General features: G+C 40.1%; 1 pseudogene; it reads right to left on the minus strand.

The window, feature by feature from the left end:
- LOC104869438 overlaps positions 1-20,932 on the minus strand; it is a 91,736-nt pseudogene extending 70,804 nt beyond the window's left edge.
- Between the last annotated feature and the right edge of the window lie 3,529 nt (positions 20,933-24,461).

Raw genomic sequence — 24,461 nt, forward strand, 5'->3', positions numbered from 1 at the left:
GGATTCACTTCAAACCTGCTCCAATTCTTTCACTTATCTAATCCTCTCGTCCTAAGTCTAACCCCCCATCCTAAATGGTAAAGATGCTATATTGAAAAGCATATTCACTGCAAACATATTATGGGCTGCTTCTTGAAATTAATTTAATTCACATGAGTTAAAGGTGATACATTAATGACTACCACAAGTGGTCAGTTTGCAAGCTGTACCTGATCCTATTGGGCTGCTGAATGTATCAATTCAGATAAAGGATTGTGATTGATTTAAAGAGTTGTTTTCTCTGATATTATGAAAATGAGGATGTCTATGATTCATTAGAAACTCAATAGCTGCAACGCAACTATATTAGGAAGATTTAAGTAATATCCAGAAATTAAAGGACAACCCAACAATAAAAATATGAAAAAAGAGGTCTCTTAAAAACAGTAAGGGATCATGAAAAATCAATCCAACAACTTCCAGATGATACAAAGAAAAATAACATAAGACTGATAGGAATTCATGAAAAAACAGGAGAAAACGCAAATGACATAAAAAAGCTCGTCACACAATTAATGACAGAAAACTTCCCAAACAGAAGGGAAGAATTAGACATACAGATAAGAGAGGCATATAGAACCCCAACTAACCACGATCAAAAAAAATCTACACCTAGACATATAATAATCAAGATTCCAGAAATCCAACAGAAAAACAAAATACTACAAGCAGTAAGAGAAAAGAAACAAATCACATGCAAAGGGAAGCCCATTAGAATCACAGCAGACTTTTCAACACAAACCCTTAGGTCAAGGAGAGCCTGGAGTGAGGTATTCCAAGTCCTAAAAGAAAAGAATCTCCAACCTAGACTTTTGTATCCTGCAAAACTCTCTTTCAAAATAGATGGGGAAATAAAATACTTCCACGACAAAGAGCACCTGAGAAATTTCATGAACACCAAACCAGCACTGCAAGGAATTCTAAACAATATCCTAGAAAAGGACAACGAAATTCACAATAACATGAGGCCCAACAGACCAAATCAAATAGGCAAGGCAAGAAACTAAAAGGAGATGGGAGAAAAAGTAAAAAGAGTCAACAAATGGACAAAAACATGACAAGAATAAGTCAAAATATATCAGTTGTAACCATCAATGTTAATGGCCTCAATTCACCAATCAAGAGAAACAGATTGGCAGAATGGATTAAGAAGCAAAATCCAACAATATGTTGTATACAAGAAACACACCTAGTGCAAAAGGAAGTCCATAGACTGAAAGTGAAAGGATGGAAAACAATTCTCCATGCGTCAGGAGTCCAGAAAAAAGCAGGGGTAGCAATCTTATTCTCAGATAAAGTAAATTTCAAACCAAAACTCATTAAGAGAGACAAAGAAGGACACTACATCCTTGTAAAGGGAACAATTCAAGAGGAAGAGCTGACAATCATAAACATATATGCACCAAATATAAATGCCCCCAACTATATAAAACAAATATTAAGTAACATGAAAAACCAAATAAGCACTAATACAATTGTAGTGGGGGATTTAAATACCCCACTATCACAAATTGACAGATCTACTAGGCAGAAAATCAACAATGAAATAATAGAACTGAACCAAGCTTTGGAACACATGGACTTAATAGATGTTTATAGAGTATTCCACCCCCAAAAACCAGAATATACATTCTTTTCGGCTGCACATGGATCATTCTCCAAAATAGACCACATACTGGCTCACAAAACAGGTCTAAATAAATGCAAAAAAATTGAAGTCATCCCCTGTTTATTATCAGATCATAGTGCAATCAAACTAGACATCAATAGCACAAGAAACTATAGAAACTTCACAAGCACATGGAAACTGAACAACACTCTCCTAAACAATCAATGGATTACAGAGGAAATTAAAGAAGAAATTAGACAGTTTTTACAAATAAATGAGAATGCCAATACAACATACAGGAATCTTTGGGACACAATGAAAGCAGTTCTACGTGGAAAATTCATAACATTGAATGCCCACACTAGGAAAACAGAGCGGGCTCAAATAAACAACTTAACGATGAAACTTAGACTCCTAGAAAAACAAGAGCAAGAAAAACCCAAAGCTCGAACAAGAGAGGAAATTATAAAGATCCGAGCAGAAATCAATGCAATTGAAATTAAGAAAACGATACAAAAAATAAATGAAACAAAGAGCTGGTTTTTTGAAAGAATAAATAAAATTGACAAACCCTTAGCTAATCTTATCAAAAAAAGGAAAGAAAAGGCTCAGATCCATGCAATTAGGAATGAAAAAGGCGAAGTCACAACAGATCCGAAAGAAATCCAGAGGATCATGAACACCTACTTTGAGAACCTGTACTCTAATAAAATGGAAAACACAGAAGAAATGGACAGATTTCTAGATACTTATGAATTACCAAAGTTGAACGAAGAAGATAAAAACATTTTAAACACCCCAATCACAATCAGTGAAATTGAAAATGTAATTAAAAACTTACCAACAAAGAAAAGCCCAGGCCCTGATGGATTCACTGCTGAATTTTACAAGACATTTAGAGAAGAACTACTACCATTACTCTTCAAACTTTTCAATGAAATTGAAAGAGAAGCTATACTTCCAAATTCATTCCTGGAAGCAAGTATCACTCTGATTCCCAAACCAGAGAAAGATACAACCAAAAAGGAGAACTACAGACCAATCTCCTTAATGAATATAGATGCAAAAATCCTTAATAAGATACTAGCAAACAGAATACAGAGGATTATTAAGAAGATCATCCATCATGACCAAGTCGGATTTATTCCAGAGATGCAAGGGTGGTTCAACATACGAAAGTCAGTGAATGTAATACATTATATTAACAAAGTCAAGGACAAAAACCATATGATCCTCTCAATAGATGCAGAAAAAGCATTTGATAAAATTCAACACCCATTCATGATAAAAACCCTGCAAAAAATTGGAATAGATGGTCTATACCTCAATTTAATAAAGGCTATTTATGAAAAACCATCAGCCAACATCATATTGAATGGCCAAAAACTGAAAACCTTCATGTTAAAATCAGGAACAAGACAAGGATGCCCACTATCGCCACTTCTCTTCAATATAGTTCTGGAAACATTAGCCACAGCAATTAGACAAGAGAAAGAAATTAAAGCAATAAAGATAGGAAAGGAAGAAGTTAAACTATCATTATTTGCTGATGATATGATACTCTACATTGAAGATCCAAAAAACTCCACCAAAAAACTTCTAGACTTAATTGACAGATTCAGTAAAGTATCTGGATACAAGGTGAATACCCAAAAATCAATAGCCTTTCTATACACAAATAACAGACAGACAGAAAGAGAAATAAGGGAAAAAATTCCTTTTACAATAGCATCCAAAAAAATGAAGTATCTAGGAATCAATCTAACAAAAGAAACAAAAGATCTCTACACTGAAAACTACAGCACTCTGAAAAAAGAAATCGAAGAGGATATAAAAAAATGGAAAGATATCCCCTGCTCCTGGGTAGGAAGAATCAACATAGTGAAAATGGCCATACTACCGAAACTGCTATATACATTCAATGCAATGCCAATTGAAATTCCAACACTATATTTCACAGAACTAGAAAAAAGAATCCAAAAATTCATTTGGAACCACAAGAGACCTAGAATAGCAAAAGCCATTATAGGCAACAGTCACATGGCACCAGGTGTAACAATTCCCAATTTGAAACTATACTACAAAGCCACTGTGATAAAATCAGCATGGTACTGGCAAAGAAATAGGCCTGAGGATCAATGGAACAGACTGGAAGACACAAAAACAAATGCAGATGTACTCAGCTACCTCATCTTCGACAAAGGAGCTCACCATCCTCAGTGGAGGAAAGATAGCCTCTTTAATAAATGGTGTTGGAAAAACTGGATATCAACCTGTCACAGATTAAAATTAGACCCTTATCTTTCGCCATGCACTAAATTAAAATCCAAATGGATTAAAGATCTAAATATTAAAACAGAAACATTAAACTTGCTGGAAAGTAAGTTAGGCAGAACTCTGGAAGACATTGGTATAGGAAAAGACTTTATGAACAAATCCTCAGTAGCACGGGAACTAGCAGAAAGAATCAACAACTGGGATCTCATCTTACTAAAAAGCTTCTGTACTTCAAAAGAAACCATTAGCAGAACTAAGAGACAATCTACAATGTGGGAAAAAATTTTTACCAGCTGTACCTCAGACAAAGGACTATTATCAAGGATATATAAAGAACTCAAAACAATCAGTCCCCCCAAATATAAAGACCCGATCCAAAAATGGGCATCCGAAATGAACAGACATTTCTCATACAAAGAAGTAAAAGCAGCAAGAAAATATATGAAAAAATGTTCCACATCACTGGTCATTCGAGAGATGCAGATGAAAACAACACTGAGATTCCACCTCACCCCACAAAGAATGGCTGCTATCAAGAAATCACACAATAACAAATGTTGGCGGGGTTGTGGGGAGAAAGGAACCCTCCTCCATTGTTGGTGGGAGTGCAGACTAGTGCAACCACTATGGAAATCAATATGGAGATACCTCAAAGAGCTTGGACTGGAGGTTCCATTTGACCCAGCCATCCCTCTGCTGGGTATCTTTCCAAGAGAACTAAAAGAATCATATCACAGAGAAGTATGTGCACCCATGTTTATAGCGGCACAGTTTGTAATAGCTAAATCTTGGAAACAGCCTATTTGCCCATCCGTTGGAAACTGGATAAAGAAGTTGTGGTTTTTCTATAAAATGGAATATTACTCAGCCATAAAGAACGAGAAAATAGATTCATTCATAGGAAAATGGATACATATTGAAGATATACTCCTAAGTGAAATAAATAAGTCACACATGTGTAAATACCGAATAGTTTCCCTGGTGTGAATAATCTGCAACAATGCATAAGATTCTAATAAGATTACTGACATTTAGAAATGGGAAGAAAGGAGCTAAAGGTGTAGGGAAGGTGGGATGGGTAGGGGAAGAGTAAAAAGGGAAAAGAAAAAAATGTGAGAGAATGAAAAGATGAAAATAAAGTGTTTGTAGATGGGGAGGGGAGGAGGGGGTGAAGGGAGGGCAGGGACAAGGGGAAAAAATGAGAATCAAGACTTGTCATGTAGAGGTACAAGATCCCAATAATGAATGTAACTGTACTGTATCCCTAAAATGTACCAATAAACTCAATTAAAGCTGAAAAAAAAAAAAAAAAGAATTGTGATTGCAGCCAGGCGTGGTGGCGCACGCCTGTAATCCCAGCACTCGGGAGGCTGAGACAGGAGGATTGCTGTGAGTTTGAGACCAGCCTGAGCTACATAGTGAGTTCCAGGTCAGTCTCACTACATAGTGAGACACTGTCTCAAAAAAACAAAACAAACAAACAAAAAAAAATGATAAAATAATTCCAAAGAAGGCCAGGCCTCAAAACAAAGATGCAGTGTCCGGGCTATTAGGTACTTTGAATTATACTATATTTAGCACCACCTTGTCCAGGAAGTCCTGCTAGGCATCCATCATCCAGGTGGGTGACCAGAGCGTCTGGGCCTATCCCTTCCCCAAAATGCCATCATTCTTTCCATTTACCCTTGCAACATGACCCACTTCCCTATTGGAGTAATATTAGCTAAGCAACTATTTTTATAATCCTATAGGGTGAGTATAGTTTGACCCACATTGTACTAATATTGTGACTTTGCAGTATAAATTACCCCTGACAAAGGGCCTCGGTGGCCACCCACTTCTAGGACCCCTCCTGTCTCTCAGGAGCTATCTCTCAATAAAATTTTTCTATTCTTAACCTTGTTTGTTCTTTGGAATTCATTCTTCAATTTCAAGGGACACGAACTTTGCACATCTGGCATCTAGCAAGTTGAAAGTTCCATTTCTTCTATATCTGTATTCTGTCCTAACCAGGGTAATTCTCCCAGCTCATGAACACTCCAATGGGATGTTTTGCTATTTCTTTGTGTCCTATATTTCTTTCATTGATATTTTTTGATTTTCATAAAAATCTGGTTAAATCTATCATAAATATTTTCTTTCTTTTCATAGCTATTGTGAATGGAACTGCTTTCTTTTCTTTTTCAGCAAGTTCCCTATGATACATAAAAACGGTAGTGTTTTTGTTTGCTAAATTGTATCCTGCAACTTTATTAAATTCTTTTGTCAGTTCTCAAAACTTTTTGATGGAGAATTTAGGTCTACAAACATGGATGATTTGACTTCCTCCTTCCAATTTGTATGCCCTTTATTTCTTTCTTTTGCCTAACTGCTCTCATTAAGACATTTCCTAGTATTCTGAATAAAAGCAGTGAAAGTGAACTTCTCTTTCTTATTCCAGATCTGAAAGAACCATGACTGAGAAGTAGTGCTTTCCAGCCCACCCAGTGTTTCATAAAAAACCACTGCTCAACTCACACGTGGAGACCTCAGTGTTACTGACATTTGTCCTAGTAGAATTTACTTTAAAAGCAGAGCAGGAGAGCTGGGTGATAATTATCCAATACCTCTTAACACCCAGGATTATTTTTTTCTCAACATTTATATCTAAAACAATTAAGGGAAATAGATAAAACCCTGGCTTCTGAGGGCTTAGGCACTGTTCCCAGTGCTGCTCCTTACTGGCGGTGTGACGCTGAACAAGAGAGTTAACCATCTGAGACTTCCTTTGTTAAATGTGAATAAAAACAGGGCCTGTCTTGCAGGGTAGGTATCATACAGAATTTCCAGGGTGTGGAATTTGGTAGATTCTTACACATGTCTGTTATTACCAGTGCCAGTATCCCATTTCAAGCATATGTTGGTAGTCTTTTGGGGCCACTCAGCCTACAGAAACTTAAAAGGCTTTAATGAGGCCCTGGTTCCTGTATAAAAATGCACAGTCTGTTTCGTCTTACTTTGCTACTTAGCTAGCTGTATTCCTTTAAGCGAGCCACGTAACCATTCTGTGCTTTAGTTTCTGAAACTTAAAAGCGTCGATTATAATCCCATCCACTTTATAGACAGGTGCTCAAAACTGAGAGTGCTTCATATAGTACACGAATATAACTATTTTAATCATTGTGGGAGCCAGATGGGCTGGTTAATGTTTATTGCCACCTTGATGGTATTCAGGCATTCCTGACTTGAATTGTGAGGGCAGTCACCTCATCAACGGGCTAACGTATTATTGAGTTCATAGCGAAGTGAACTATTAGGAGGTGAGGTCTAGTTAGAGGAAGTGACTCACGGGAGCATGCTCTTGGGGACTATATCCAGTTTCTGGCCTCTTCCTCTTAGGCTCTTTCCAACTTGGGCTGCTTTCCTGGCTGCCATAAATTGAGCAGCTTTCCTCTTCCACACCCTTCCATGGTGATGTCTCTGAGATCCAACCAACCAGGACCCACGACCTCTGAAACCGTGCGCCAAAATAAAAATTCCCTCCTTTAAGTTGCAGGTGTCAAGTATTTTGTCCTAGCCATTGAAATCTGACTAATATGCCAGATCTCTTACAGCTTTTATTGTTACAGAAAAGACACTCTGGATATGGCTTTTATAAGATTGAGAGGCAGAGAGAAAGTCGTCTGTTCTTTCTTCTGCACTGTCTGTAAAAACTCACATTATGTGTTCGGAGAACATTAACTCAGAGAGTCCCTGTTGGACTCTTTTTGAAGCTCTCTTTGCCTGTGAGCCTGTGAAATCTGCGCTGCCTCAGAGCTGCTGATCTTTTGTTCTCTTCTGGATTGGAGTTCACATTTGTCAGCCTTAGATCCAGATCCATTACCCACATGCTGACAAAATATACCTTCACTGGAGAAATGCAGAACAGTCCAAGAAAAAGGAAATGCAGACAATTACTGAATGACTAATTTTAAGAGATGAGGAGATCCAGAGGATTTTGGAACAGGGCTTAGAGAAGTATTCAGTGTGACTGGGATTCTCCCTGCACTGGGGATTGGGCAGTAGCTGGCAAGTTGTCTCCAAGCTCAGGTAGGAGCATTGCTGAGTGGAGAATCTCATGTAACAGAGTAATGCCTGGAAGCCGGACAGCAGACCTGCTTAGCTTTCCTTTGAGAACCTGTTCCATATCCTGATCAATTCAATGCGGGTTTTAAGCTTTTTTTATAGTTTCGGATTTTGAATATGTGATAAATAATTTAATTTTCTTAGACTTTAGTAATGAATTAAAGCATAGTGAGAAAAAAAATGTCTTATGTATACATCCAATTGGATATGTGTGAAGAAAAACACGTATTCACAGAAATGTTTGTTCCAGCACTATTTACAGTAGCAAGAAAAAAATGAAAATAATCCTTACAATGTTTAAAAGAGGCAAAACAGATCTATGTAGATGAGCCAGAAATCAAAATCTAAGTTATGCTGCATACCAAATGCCAGGTACTGTGCTCTCTATAGATCAACACTGGATCCTCATAGTACCCCTATAAGGTAGGTGTTATTAGGTTGTTTTTTATAAGTTTACAGATAAATATATTGAGGTATAGGGAGGTGACTTGCTCAAAGCTAAGCAGCTTAATAGTGGGGAAGCCAGATTTGAATGCCAATCAGCCAGAGACAGAATCCTTTAACATTTCTATAACCAGGAGGTTATGCAAGTGTCCTTAGCCAAAACAAAACACTCTCTACTGCCCCCAAACAACTGCCCTCAGTGCAGAAGCACTGATGAAAGTTATCTTAAAAGAATCAAAATTTACAACAGTTGCGTGGTAACCAAGAGTTGGAAAAGAATAAATAGGAAATAAGGTCCTGGCATGAAAATCTCTCTGACAGCCAGTGAAACAGATGATCCAGACAATAACAGTGCTGTTGATAAATGAAGCATTCATTAGTTAAGAATAGGAAGTCCAGGAAGAAGAGAGTGATTCTGTGCTTGAGACAGAGGAATGCATTTTACAGGAAGTAGAGCTTGAAGGCCTTTGAATCTAGAGACTGGTCCCTCCCTTCCAGACACCGTGTTCTCCAGAGAAAGTGATTTATATTCTGTACCCAACCTGTACCCACTGTGTAAGTTTATTCTTTTCAAAAATAATGATTCTAGCTGAGCACAGTGGTGCATGCCTGTAATCCTAGCCCTTGGGATGTTGAGGCAGGAGGATCACGCTGAGTTCAAGGACATCTTGGATGACATAGTGAGTTCAAGGCCAGCCTGAACTACAAAGCAAGGCCCTGTCTCAAAACAAAATAGAACAGAAAAAGATTCAATAAGATCCATGATTATGAAGAAACATTATTACTAAGAACTCTATCTGTTTTCATTCTAATTTTTGGTAAGCTATCACATGTAGGTATATTAACAATTAGAAAAATATACTTTATTAGTTCATATGCTTCAATTTTTGGTTGGGAAATACACTGTGTTGCCATGGTTTTTAGCCCTCTTATTTAAAGAATTAAAATCCATGTGGGGCTTTCCAAATCACTCAACACCTACAGTTAAAATTCATTCAGTGCTCTATATACATTACTCAACAGAAACTCAAACAATCCCTGATAATAATCATAATCATAAACATTCTGGTACTATGTTGATTTTATGTGGAAATGTTTGCTGTGTGATAATCACTTTCCATACATTCTGTTGAGCAATTCTCAGACAACCTTAGGAAGCAGCCAATTTATCACTGCTTTAGGAAGAATAAACTTGCTCAGAAAGGTTAAATAAACCACGTAATTAAACTAGCAATTAGAAACCTGAGCAGGGCATCAAACCCTGAACCGTCTGATTCTGAAGCTCTAACTCTAACCACAGTTCTGTACCTTCCTCCTCATGTTGCCCATAGCAGGAGAAACATTCATAAGTATGTGGGGTAATAATAATTAAAGCCAAAAGCCAAAGCAAAGCAAAGCAAGCCAGCCTTCCCATTCGTCCTCATAATGTTTGGCTGTCTTATCTTTTAAAGAGGAATTGCCAACACTGTCAAGTTTCGATCTGTCCTGTCGCAAGCAGTGCAGAAAGCAGTGGTTATGCCTGGCTCCTGAAAACACCAGATGTGCTCTACAGGATGACAGCGTGCCACCACAAACCAGACCAGCGATTGCCCAGTTGCAGCTCTTGTAGTGCATGCAGGTTCTTCATTAGAGCAAGTCTCAGGTGCTCATCGATCTAGTGAGTGGATTTGTGTCTGGAGATATTAGGAGGGACTGCATATCCCTTATAACTTTAAAGATAGGTGTTCATCTTTGCTGCACTATTTTAGCTGGAGTATCATGTAAGAGGTGTCCACCTGGACTTCCTTGCCATCTAAAGCTGACATTCTTATAATTAAGTCCTGTGCCTGATCCTTTGCTTTTCTTTCTTTTTTCTTTTTTCTTTTTTTGGTACCGGGGATTGAACTTAGGTCCTTGCACTTACAAGGCAGGCCACCGAACCACTGAGTTAAATCCCCAGCTCCTTTGCTTTTCTGTACCATGGGTGAGGAGATGAGAGTTCCTTTCTGTGCCGCCAAAAAGGTCTCTCTATTTTTCACACTTCCCTTTTTCTTTCATTGTTTTCCTCCAGTACATCCATGGTTCCCATTAACAGCTTTTAAAATCTAGTTCCTTATGGTTCCAAATGAATTTTTGGATTCTTTTTTTTTAGTTCTGTGAAATATAGTGTTGGAATTTCAATTGGCATTGCATTGACTCTGTATAGCAGTTTTGGAAGTATGGCCATTTTCACTATGTTGATTCTTCCTACCCTGGAGCAGGGGATATCTTGTCATTTTTTATGTCCTCCTCTTCGATCTCTTTTTTCAGAGTGCTGTAGTTTTCAGTGTAGAGGTCTTTTTGCTTCTTTTGTTAGATTGATTCCTAGATACTTCATTTTTTGGATGCTATTGTGAAAGGAATTGTTTCCCTAAGATCCTAATGATATAATGGACAATGTGAAATAGGGAGAAAAGGGCTAAAGGTGTAGGGAAAGTGGGAAGGGTATCCTCTTCGATCTCTTTTTTCAGAGTGCTGTAGTTTTCAGTGTAGAGGTCTTTTTGCTTCTTTTGTTAGATTGATTCCTAGATACTTCATTTTTTGGATGCTATTGTGAAAGGAATTGTTTCCCTAAGATCCTAATGATATAATGGACAATGTGAAATAGGGAGAAAAGGGCTAAAGGTGTAGGGAAAGTGGGAAGGGTAGGGAAAGGTAATAAGGGGAAAGAAAAAAATATGAGAAAATGAAAAAATGGAAATGAAGTGTTTGTAAAGGGGGAAGGGAGGAGGGGTGAAGGAAGGGCAGGGACAAGGGGAAAAAATGAGAATCAAGACCTGTCATGTAAAGGTACAGGATCCCAATAATGAATGTAACTGTACCGTGTACCTGAAATGTACCAATTAAACTCAACAAGGAAAAAAAAATCTAGTCCCTATCATCAATCTTTCCTTGTGAAATAAAGGGAACGGTACACTCCCAGTGCACTCCTGTCCTGCCCCATCCTATCTGCCCCTGGGGCGAGCTTCATGCGGACACTGCACCTGCAGGTCAGGGGTTCACATCGCTCCACTGACCACTAGTGATGGAGTCCTCATTCTGCCTCCTGCTAGTAATCCGGCACCTAACATTTCCCTTCTGAGTTTGCTGCCTTGGATCACTTCTGACTTCAATGCTTCTAGGTTAGATGAGTCAGATGTAAACTTCCAAACTCCACTTCTCATGCAGTAACCTTGTTGGGGAATATTTTCAGGAACAGCAGTTGGCTTGGGCCCAGGGAAGTTGAACTGTGATGCAGTTACAGCAGAGTGTGTAGCTGTTTCTGTAAGGATCCCTGCTAGTGGGTTAGGAAGACTGGGCTCCTTCTCTTCCTGAATTGGTGAGGAGCATCACAGTAACCATCACAATATTGGACAAAATAATTTATAGAAAGTAGATGGTACACTTCCTGACAGGAGTAAATGCTCAAAAGCTTATGATGATCACTTTCCTTTCTCTAGAAGATCTGCCCAATTCTAACAGTTGGAATTTACCAAGTAATTGAATAAGGATGAACTAGGTGGTGAATGGCATGGATCCTGGGTCTGGATGAAAGTCAGGGAGCACTGGGTTCTTTTCATTTCTGGGTTGAAATGATTGCAGTGATGTCTGACCTGTTTCCTTTGCCTTCATAACTGCAGAATATACACCACTGAAGGCAGGACCCCCTTGATCCCTCCTTCACAGCACAAGCTGTCTTTGTCTTTTGTCTACAAGTTCACTTGCACATGGACTTGAAAGAGAATCTGCTAACATGAAGAATGAAACAGTATCCTTTCAGTAAAAATTTCCCCTTGTTTGGAATTAGACAGGTAACATACATTTTTTTTTAACTTGTTGACAGATGGCTAACACCATATCTGAGCTAAGATTAGTCATTTTCCTGGCTAGTGATGCTAAGTCATGGTCCTTTCTTTCTTTTTCTTTTTTTTTTTGAGTGGATGTCATTAATGTCTCAGATGATAACAAATTCAGGTGCAGACAGATGACATCCTTGTCCCTTGAAAACAAAATGTTCCCAATATAGAACCATTGAACTCTACTTACACCTGTTCCAGTCGACAAGCAGGAGGAAAGCCTTGTGTTGTTGGACTTGCCAAGGAGATTCTGACACTCCTTGGGTTTATAAAATATAATGTTTCTGCAAGGACCTCCTGGAGGAAAGTTCTCAAGATTCAGACCTTGGAGTATTTATTTGGACTTTTCTGAAGAGAGCCAGCTGATCTCTAGTGAATTAGCACATGTAAAAAATCCTTTGCTGATTTTCCAGGTTCTGCCCTCTAAAAGTAAGTGTGAATCAATTCAGTGACTTTTCACATGGTGCCTGAGAAATTGGATATTATGAAAGCCAACCTCCACAAACCCCACAGGCCTTCCTTTCTCAAAGCATGATATTAAAGTGAACAAGAGCGTTTGAAGTGAAACAGATGAATGGTCTTTCATGTTGAGGGCATGGGAAGGTTTATAAGCATACATCTGAGTTTCTTCACAGATGCATTGTAATTTATCCTGTTTTGTATTTTGCTTCTCCAAAAGAATTTTCTGAGGTTTTCATTGGCGTGAGTGTAGATAACATATTTGCTTATGAAATTTCATGGGAACGGAAGCCAGTGAGATGTAGCTTTGGAACTGCACACTATACAGATGGCAGTGTTTTTAAGATATACTATGTCATTATTAATTAAGAAGATAAGACAAACATATGCCCCGACAGGATAAATACATACACAATAAAATGATGACAACAACACAAAGCAAGTAAAGATGTGCTTGGTTAAAGATACGGTATGACTTGGTTTACACTGTCTGTGAGGTGAGGCATCCTGAGGAGTCTATGTGGAACAGGTGTCCCTTGCAGGACCAGCGGGATTCCAGCTGACAGAGAGAAGGCTGCCTGTGTCTGCTGGTGAGCTCCTGGGAACTGCAGTGCAACCTGAGTTAACAGTGCCCCTGGTTTACAGTTTCAGAAGGTGCCTTGACCAGTTTGTATGCAGTGATGAGGTCAGAAATACTACCAGAGGTGCCAAACCAAAACAGCGCTGCTTTTAGAAGAGTATAGTTGATCTGTACTGACGCATTGGAAGCTGTCATGTGGTGGGGACCTATGATCACATAGAATGAGAAAAGCTGGGGGCTGGGGAACTGCAACCTTCAACTGGAACCAGTGTTCCCTGCTGGGTAACGACCCCTGCACCCAACTTCAGAGTTTCCCTGCCCTGCACTTTCACGTACAGGCTGTGTCTGACTCTTGAGTGTGTGGACTCAACAGAGGAAATGCATGGATTCTTTCTTCCCTGTCTCCCTTGGGGTGCTCCCACTGGTTCTGAGTAGTGATAGATTTGTTGAACAAGGTAGCCAGGGGTTTGTAGGTGCACAGAACACCAAAGCTTCCCTGAGAGAGCTGCCAGCATTGATGTAGGTTTCTCAACTCCAAACGTAATAGAAATACATTAAGGATCAGAACCCGGTCCAAGACCAGGAGCACAGTGAGATTTTTTTTTTTGTAGGTGCTTTTAATAAAAACATAGACTTCTTCTTATTTCCTTCTACAGTGACTGATGGATTCACATCAAAAAGTGTCTACATCCCTTTGGTTCACCATTCTCCCATTACAGACAGGAAGGTGCTTTTTCTATTGATAGTTTTATTGCTGTGACATTGTAATCCTTCATTTAGAAAGTTCACAATCTGTATAACTAACAAGCATTTCAAAAAACTCCATTGATTTTTTTTCCACCCACAGTAATGTTCTTTCTTGCAAGGCCTTGGCCTTGGCAATCATCTAACCAGAGACTAGAATAAATGAATAAATATGTATTTTAAAGAGAAAGCAATGTCTTGAAGAAAACTATAAACTAGAGCACTACTTGGAAACACAATCATATATTATCTGTTTGTGTGTTTCTCTTCTAGCCTGAATTTAATACAGTTGACATAAAGCAAATTTACCAACTCAAAATGTATGATCTTCTCAGGGACTGAGTTCCTAGAATGTGTAAGCTGAGTGTCTGAGAAGCCTAGAATGCGTGCTCTCTGCAGGACATAGGCGGAGGTGGAGACTGGTGCGACTCACTCCCCTAGGTAGTCTATTGGGCGCTGGCCTGAGAGCTGGCAGGAGTGCTGCCATCCTAAGCTAAGTGGAACCATTTTAGAGTTAAGTTTCTGTTTTAGTGACTAAATTTCTATTTCCTAAGACTGTAGTTCCTTATCTTTGTTACCCAGCCTTTATAATTGCCAAGGTCACTATTACCCACGATAGTTTATGTTTATGCCTATTTCTTCTTATCTTGCTAAGACATTTTGTGCTGCTCTGAAGTTTCTCAAACTTAACAACCTTCGAGTTTTTTGAGTCATCTGGTGTTTTATAATGTCCTGACTCTGTAGAAGTTTCCTAATGCTTGTTTTAGGTCAGATAAGATTGTTATGGTATTATCATGTCCCCTCCTCTTAGGTTTGTGGTTTTCTGCTTTAAAAGTCTGATGCTTGCCTGCAATAAACGTCGCCTTGATCAGACTCCTGTCTTGGCGTCCTTCTTTCTCTCCCTGCCCCATCTCCGCCCGATGCTCTTTCAGGTTTGAGCACCTAAGACAGTGCCCTGCGTCGCTGGCTCGTGACAGTAGTCCTTGTAAGCACACCAACTCTCTTTCCCAGAGTTGTCACTGCTGACGGAAAGCTCAGGCTAGGGCTCAAGCACCTAACTGAGTAAATGAGAGAAAAGAAATGTAAACAAGATGTTACAAGAGCCCTTGATCCCCCGACCCACATATATAAAATCCCATGGCTCATGGAGGGCTAAAGTTGTCTTCAGTTTTTCTGGGGATACAGAGGACACTCTGGCCTCTTGGTCTCCTCCTCCTCAGGCTCCAGATTCCTCCTTTGGAATTCCTGCAATACTTTACACTGACCCAGACTTCAAATTCAGCCCCTTCACTGATGTCGCAGCATCCTCCCACTCACACTCGACCCAATTTCCATCAAACATAAGTGGCTTCATAGAGCAGCTGTTACCTCACACACCACAGAGCCAAGGAAGGGACCTACTTTTTCTCCCCAAAGAATTTTCTGGCAAACTTATCATTTGGGACCCAGCCCCAAATCTGTTTTCCTCTCTAATCATTCCCATTTGTTTCTTGTCTAGAGTCTCAAGGGACTCAAGACTTGTCTTCAAAGTCCTCAGTGGCACCTGATTCCTAGGCATTGGGTCCCACCCTGCACCAAACCCTTCCTTTTCAGTATGTGTATTTCTCTCCCTAGGGGCAACCCTGGTGCCTGTTGTTAGATAATAACAGGTGTCTCCTAGTTTTACATCACCACATAATGAAAATACAGTGGGGGATGTGTGTGTGACTCCAGGACATGCATAGAATATAGCACAGAGATTTCCTAGAGTAGATGCAAGTGAGCACAAAGTCATTTTCAGCCACTGAAATCTAGAGATTGGGTTCTCACACATCTCACCAAGGTCAGGCCTCATGTACATGGCGAATTTCCCTTTCCCACTTGTATAACGAGGCCAGTGTTATCCTTTCCACATGCACTGAAAACACGTAACACTGGTCAGCATATAGAACAGGATCAAGAAATGGTGGCTTTCACAAAGACACTACACAGTGAAAAGCAGTCAGTGCACCAGAGTCTAGGATTCTGCTGTCATTGGGAATGGATGCTGTTTTGGGGGCTTTTTTCTTTGCATTTTTCTTACCAAACATATTCTTTTCTAAATCTGAACTCGACACTGGATGATCAACAAGAAACCTTCGGAGAGGAGAGCATGGTGTCACAAAGCACCACGCCCACCAAGGATCCGGGACTAGGGGCTGTTGTTTATAGCGAAGTGCCATTTGTCCTCGGAAATTATAGAATGGCCCCTAAATTCCAATACATTGATATCCAAACCAAAGACTCCACATTGCCTGTTATTCTTGGGAATTATTTCCAGATCCTTTTCACACCACAGGTCCAGCGGTTTCATGCAGAAAATACCAAACTTACCCATCACTTGATTCTGCCCGCATAGTCTCAGAGGCCAGGGTCTGCAAGGAGGGCTCTGATCTGTGTACCTCTCACCCACCCTGGAGGAAGTTAAAGAGATTCAGTTCACACCTCACAGGAGAGGTGTGCAGCATGGGCACGTTGTTCATTTTTCAACACACACAGTGCAAATGACCTGCAGTGAGCAAGGTGTCCGTCCCAAACTGCCAGACCTGACAAAATAGTTTATTCAGGTTCATCAAAATTTGCTTTCTCTACAGAAGAACTTAATGGTTACTCCTCAGAATAAAGTGTTCTTATATTTATTAAGGATAATGTGTACCATAAGCATATGAGTGTGTACATTAATAAAATAGAAAGATAATATTTAGTGCCTAACATACACCAAGCTCCTTGGTGAGTGCTTTGTTGGAAGAGTTTAACTTATTGTCACAATCCTGTGGGGGAGAGGTTCTCACTAACCCTGTGTTTTGGACATAGGTGATTCCTGGATAGTTTAGATAAGTTTCCCAAGGCCAGGCAGCCTTGAACCTGTCGTGGGACAGAAACAAAACACGTAAGAGGCAGAGAATTTCATTTACTTTGGATTTTCCGCAGAGCTTTTGAGTGTAAGAGACTACTGGGCAGGTAGTGAAGGTAAGAAATACGGCACTCTGTAGATCTTGTTAATGTGGGATGCTTATAGGTAGGGTGAATTTTTAAGGCAGACAGAAAATAGTTGGCAGTCTACCTGTGTACACAACTTGATGAACATTCATTCTATCCTTCATCTACCTCCAGACTTCCCCATTCTAACAGGGGGATCTTCTGAGATTATGTAACAGTTTAATTATTTATTTGATAATAAAGAACACCAAATAAAGCATCTATCTATCTATCTATCTATCTATATATCTATCTATCATGTGTCATACTGGGCGTTGAACCCAGGGCTTGCCCATGCTAGGTAAGTGCTCCACCATTGAGCTACATCACCACTTTTTAAAAGTTTTTGCTTGGAGATAGGACTTTCTAAGTTGCCCAGGCTGGCCTTGAACCTGTAATCCTCCTGCATCAGTCTCTGAAGTATCTGGAATTACAGGTGTGTGCCGCTGCACCCAGTGGAATTTTTCTCCCCATTAAGTTTATTGGTACATTTAAAGTGAACAATATAGTTACATCCATCACTGGGATCTTGTACCTTTACATGATATGTCTTGGTTCTTGTTTTTTTCCCCATACCCCTGCTCTTCCTTCACCCCCTTCATCCTTCCCTATTTACAAAGACTTGGTTTCCATTTTTTCATTTACCCAGGGAAATTTTAAAGCATTAAATATGTGCAGGGACACACACACACACACACACACATTCATAAAACTGGGGAAATCTGAATCAGACTGACCAAGGAACAAATGAATAATACCAGGGCCAACGTCCTGGTTGTGGCCTTGTCCTATAGAAGTGCAGAGCATCACTGCTGGAGAAAACAAGATAAAGTGTGCAAGGGTCTCTCTGTATTATTTGCTACAGGGACAGCATGTGAATGTATAGTTATGTCAATAAAAACAAAAATTTTAATTCAAAACATTAATTACACAGTGGAGGTTGGCTTAGCTCTCTCTCCAACTGCATGGCATCGTGAGCTGCACATGGGACGTAATAAACTTCTCTGCACCTCTGCAATGTGGAGGCATAGGTTTCTGGGTCTGGTTTCACTTGTGTGAGAAAGCAGCCACCCCCCACCGTTCCCCCACTACTCTCCACTTGTGCCCTCCTCCTGGTGCCTGCTGCCCCACCCACACATCTCAGGTCTCCGGGACACTGGATCCAGTGGGCCTCTTTTTGCATAGAGATGTGTATTCATTTTTTCCGTTGCTACAGAAATGCTCCTCTGATGAAACGGGGTATGTGTTTATTATAAGAAATGCAGCTGTAAAATGGACGGATGGATGACTTGCAGATTTTTGTATCCAATGTGCCTCCTGTAATTGACAAGTAATTAGGGGACCCATCTGCTTTCTGTCACACACCCTCTTTCTTCACTATCCACAGAGATTAAGAATGGTTGGCATGTTTCGGTACTAATTACTCACCAACAAAATCTCCGTAGAGAAATTCAATGGCCCTGCAATACAATTTTGTCAATATTTAACATACTGTTGATCTTTTTAGTATATTTAAGTTTGACTGTGATGAACTTTCTTCCTATTAATAGCTTTAATTTTATCATGCTGATCCTATTGAAATTTCTCTTTATTTGTAGTTTCTAGACTCTGTAAAAATATGTCATATAATAGAAGAATAATCCAATCTATTATCCCTGTACGAGTTCTAGTTGAGAAGACAGAAGATTCACACACAGGTTACGTCTCTCTGCTAATATCACTCAGAGGCAAAGGTTGAACAGACTATAGTCTTTGGGACCAATTAAATGTGATTGTGACTAGTAATTGTGCTATCATGAGGCAGCACATGTCATTGCAGAGGAAAGTGGATTTTTTTTTCACTTTGCAAGAATTTTTATCTTTAACTCTTTCCTGCTCAGGAATCTTTGGCTTCTTGATGTCCTTGATTCCAAATAATCATCACAGCACCTAGGGAGGAAGGATGAAGTCTTTTAAAATGTCTTTGTTGACCATGTTTAATTATTTCAATTATATACGACATATATTTTTACTGTTAAAAATGTCATAGATTTAAAAATCACCACACTCTTGTCACATAGAGATAAATATCATAACACCACTTTCTTCTTTACAGACTTTTAGAGGTAGGCATTGCACAGTTTAAACTAAAGCAATGCCTGTGATGCTGTTAAATCTTTTACCCTTTATTTTCTCAACTAACAATATGCAGACTAAGTCTCTCTCCCTGTCAATCAGTGTAGATTGCTGTTGGTTCTAACTTCTGCGTACTCATTTGTTATTACACATTATAGACATACTGTTGACGTGTGAGACGTTCTGGTATTGGCAGAACTTTGATTCATGCTTGGTTTATTCCTGATTGCTCCCCTGAATCCTGGAGGGCAGATACAGCATGAGCAGGCCGCTCTCACTTCTAACAGGCCTCTGTGACAGAAGGATTTCCCTCATTGTTAGAAATTGCTTTGGTTTATTACAGGAAAAAAGAAGTCCAAGATTTTGCGGAGAGCTTTGATTTCCTCACTTGAGCTTGTGCTCTCTGCTGTCGGCGTCTGTCTTTGTTGTGCAGGCAGACAGACATTTGTGCCAAGACTGGTCCTGAGCCTCCTGGCTCACAGTGTCTCGTGGATCAGTGGCAACTGGACCACGAACTGAAGCAACTCTCCCATTACTGTTCAGTGCTCATCTTCTGCTGACTTAGTAGTTGGTGGGAAGTTTTATATTCTCTATTATATCATGGCTTGTGGAGGAAACAAACAAAACTTTACAACAGGAAGAATTCCATTTTCTTAAGTATATGATGGAAAATCATACTGAAAATTTAAATTTAAAGGTCTCATCTCTGTTATTTCCTTCTCTCTCCCATTAAGTATTCTTGCAAAGGAAAAACCCAGACAAAACTATGTACTCTGATTAAGTTTCCCCACATTAAATGGTATCCTGGTGGTCAGATGGCTGAGCACACATGCCCAAGGCCCTGAACGATCCCTGCAAAAAGACTCCCCCTCTGGAAGAATGTTTTGGGCTCTGCAGTTTTTCCACCCCTGCTGTTACTCCTTAATTGGTACTGCTTTTGGGGCCACCGCTGACCTTCCTCAGAAGGAATTAGCAAGTCTAATTCTAGTCTAATTCTGTTGATGGCTCACACAGAGCTGACCGTCCACTTTGGCTCAGATCTTTCCTCTGTGGACTGGGAACTTGTCTGTGTTTTCAGCTAGACCTTTATCTTACAGCTTAATCTGAGAATCTGCTTTCTAGAAATCTGGCAGCTATGGCAGATACTACAAGAATGAGATCCAGCCTGATTTTGCTCCTTCCCTGGACCACCAGGCCTGTGTCTCCTCTTGTTCTCTTCTCCACGCTTGTACTCGAATCTTTGCTTATCTCTCTTTTCTCTGAACTTTCTGGAAATTCTGTGGAATCCCTTCTGAGGTTCCATCCACCATTATGGAGCGGAATGAAATACAGACACCAAAGCCTCATTTGTCAACCACATATGTCTAAGACCCTCAGCTCTCATAGATCCCTCTGGGGTTTGTTTAACCCTAGAACTCAGCTTTGTTGGCTTGTTCTTTGACGGTGTCACTTTCCCACCACCCTCTCACTGACTCCTGGATTGTCTCTCATAGGGAACTTCACGTATTCAAGTTCTCCTTTCAGGGTCTGCTTCTGGGAAATGTCCAGCAAGACAACTGCACGGCGCAAATGCATGGGAGTCTCCTTCTTCTGCAGAAGGAGGCCTGAACTTCCTACTTCTTCCCTTCCCCCGTGAACAGCATTCGCAGTCACTGCCACTCTGCTCAGGTGGCTCTTATCACAGTCAGGCTGAGCCCTACTGTGCTCCATTCATGCCCTCCGTGGCCTCAGCTCTCGCTGTCATGCTGTTACCTGGCCTGGACTCCCTGCAGCAGAGGATCCAAGGGCAGCAAATAGCAAGAGAAAACCCTTGAATTTAGAGGGATAGCTTCCCCACAGGAAGTACTACAGAAGTTAAACAGTAGTTCAGGCCCATCTGCCCATCTCAATTAGAATGAAAGACAATGGAGCTTCATACATCACACAAGAGAAATAAAGCCACAACCGAGAAGGCAAAGTCTTATTTTGTACTTGCAAAATGGGTGTGCATTCTGGAAGCCAGAGTGCCTTTGCCAGGTCTGTTGGGTGTTTATGACACACCTGGCAGCTCAAAGGCATTCAGGTTCTCACAAGGAAGAGCTTTTGTCATCCACACGCTTGTCCCTCTCAGAGTCCTTCTCTGTGTCCAGAATCAAGGATCTGTTGTGGGCACACATACAAGGACATCACGTGAAGATAGTAATTTGGAAAGGCTCCTGTGCAACACATTCTGCCGTGTAACTGAAGAGATGCTTTGAGGGCCTGGACCATGTGCAAGTCACTGCCAGTTCCTGGTGATGCTTCAGGGCACAAACTAGGATGAATTCGTCACTGCAGAAAAGAGGCAGGCTTACATTTCCCTCTTGCTCCTGCATTTTCTTTCTCTCCCATTTCTGGGTGCATACCCTGCGTCCCTCGATCGGTCAGTCACTTGGCATGTGATGCTTGAAGACCTGCTGTGCCTCCAGCACTGCTGAGCTAGGAAGCACTGTCTGGCTGGGACACACATTGGCGGGCTTCGATTTCCTGAGGTGTCTGCATAAAATTTTGAATCTCTGTGGCTGCGAGGAAGGCATAAGAGAATGAGGTACCGTGTGCAAGCCTTAAATTAGACACAGGCTGAGCAGGTTCCTTCTGCTGAGGCCAGACCAGAACCAACAGAAAAGCAAAGGCTCCCAGGCAAGGTGCTGCAGACTGAAAATAGGCCAGCCTCGGGGAGGCAGAGGAAGGCACATTAGGGTGGCTGGGCCACTCAAGGAGTTTTCTGCTTTTTATTTTTAAACTGGAAAATTAATGTAAATTTCTTGTGCCTGCAGAAAAATGGAAAAATATGGAAAGAGGAATCATTACTTTCTTTGGAAGTTCCTGGCGATGTTTCTTTCTTCTTTCATCAAGGAGGACCAAGACAGAGCTGAGAATAAACGGCCAGAGAGTCAGGGGAGTTAAAGCAAACAGGTTTCTTTTTTTATAGCTGAACATTTATTGCCGCATTAGGCATAATGGTAACACTCGGCATAGGGAGCTTGCGTCTGTACAGATACACCCCGCCCCTTTTCTCCACGCCCCCTCCCCTCTCTCTGCGCAAAAGCTTTCTGTGTTTCCTTCTGTTTTCTTGTCCCTTCCTTCCTTTCTCCCTCTCTCCGCCCTGGTTCCCCTTCCCATTTGAAAATTTTCTTCCCATTTCCCAATATCTATTGTACATTTTAGCCCTTATTTCCACTTTTGGATTCTCACACTAGAGAACCAATTCAGAATTTAAACCCATGTGTCTGATTTATTTCACTTAAAAGAATGGTCTCAAGGTCCGTCCATTTAGCTATAAATGTCTGAAGTGCGTCCTTCTTTATGGCACAGTAGTACTCCATTGCATAAAAAACCCATATCTTCTTTATCCATTTGTCAATTGATGGGCATTTAGGCTGTTTCCAAGATTTAGTTATTACAAACTCTGCTGCTATAAACATCGGTGTGCATATATCATTTTGGGGTGATGCTTTTTGCCCTTTTGGGAAGATACCATGAGGGGGAATATCTGGGTCAAATGGAGCCTCTAGTTTTAGTTTTTTTTTTTTTGAGAAATATCCACACTAATTTCCACAGTAGTTGCACCAGTCTACACTCCCACCAACAATGGAGAAGGGTTCCTTTTTACCTACAGCCTGTGCAGCATTTGTTATTGGTTGATTTCTTGATAGCAGCCATTCTTTCTGGGCTGAGGTAGAATCTCAGTGTTGTTTTAATTTGCATTTGACAAATGACCAGTGATGATGAACATTTTTTCTTATATTTATTTGCTGTTTCTACTTCTTTATCTGAGAAGTATCTGTTCATTTCAGATGCCCATTTTAGGATTGGGTCTTTAAATTTGGGGGGTCTGAATTTGCAAATAAGTTTCTTAAAATAAAAATCTCATTAGGTATTGTACAAGGTCCTATCTTATGCATGACAGAAAAAAAAAAGAAAAATGTTCTTAGACACTGAATTGTTCAATTTGGGAAGAACTTAAACATCATCTAGTCTCCTCTTTCCCTTTCAACTGATACATGGGAAAGAAGAGCACAAGAGGCCTCAGTTTTTCCTGGAACTGAAATCTGAGGCAGAATTCCTAACTACTTCTAATATCTAGAATATACAAAGAACTAAAAAAAAATTAAACCACCTAAAATTAAAGATCCCGTCAAGAAATGGGCTAGAGATATGAACAAACATTTCATAGAGGAAGAAATACAAATGGCCAACAAATATATGAAAAAAAACATTCAACATCTCTGGCCATTAGAGAAATGCAAATTAAAATAGCCCCAAGATTCCATCTTACTCCAGAAAAATGGCAATCGTTTGGAAATGCAACAATAACAAATGCTGGTGTGGCTGTGGTGAAAAGGAACCCTCCTTCATTGTCGCTGGGCATGCAAAGTAGTACAACAGTTATGGAAATCAGCACCGAGATTTCTCAAAGAATGGAAATTAGAAATTCCATTTGACCCAGTGATCCCCTGCCAGCCATCTTCCCCGGAGAGCTGAAGTCGTCATGCCACAGCGATGCATGCATACCAAAGTTTATAGCAGCACAACTCGTAATGGATAAATCCCGGAAGCAGCCTGTATACCCATCAACAGATTATCGGGTAAACAAAACGTGGTATCTGTGTATAACAGAATACTATTCCGCTATAAAGAATGGCAAATTTCAGGCACGTGTAGGAAAATGGATGCATCTAGAAAACAGAATGTTGAGTGAAATAAATCAGGCACACAAACTTGAAAATTGTATGGTATCCCTTATGTGAGGAAAAGTACAAACAAAGGAAGGGTAAAAGATAGAAAGGAATAAGAGGATAAATCTCATGCAATAAGGAAATGGTCCAAGGAGAGGAAAGGGGAAGGGGAAAGGGAAACGAGAGGAATAACATGTACAGGAACCTAATACCCTAATTGATGTAAATTATTAATTAATTATACCATAACATATGGTAAGACAAATAGAATCAATAGGTACAAAAACGGTGACTGGGGATGGGGAAAGGGCAGGATTAAAAAAACCACAAAAATAAACTGTAATATGTACATGTAACCACTTCTCAAGATGATGGTAAATTGCATGAGTTACAAACACGTAATTTAATACAATAAATTAATAAAATAAAATTTAAAAATCTTTTCCCTTCCTTCCCCCTTCCTTCTCTTTTTTGGTCCTGGGGTTTCAACCAAGGGAGCTGCACTACTGAGCCATATCTCTAGGCTTTACTGTTTTCTTCTT

Source organism: Fukomys damarensis, unplaced genomic scaffold, assembly GCF_012274545.1.
Source record: "Fukomys damarensis isolate Sample0158 unplaced genomic scaffold, DMR_v1.0_HiC HiC_scaffold_8, whole genome shotgun sequence".
Lineage (NCBI taxonomy): Eukaryota > Metazoa > Chordata > Mammalia > Rodentia > Bathyergidae > Fukomys > Fukomys damarensis.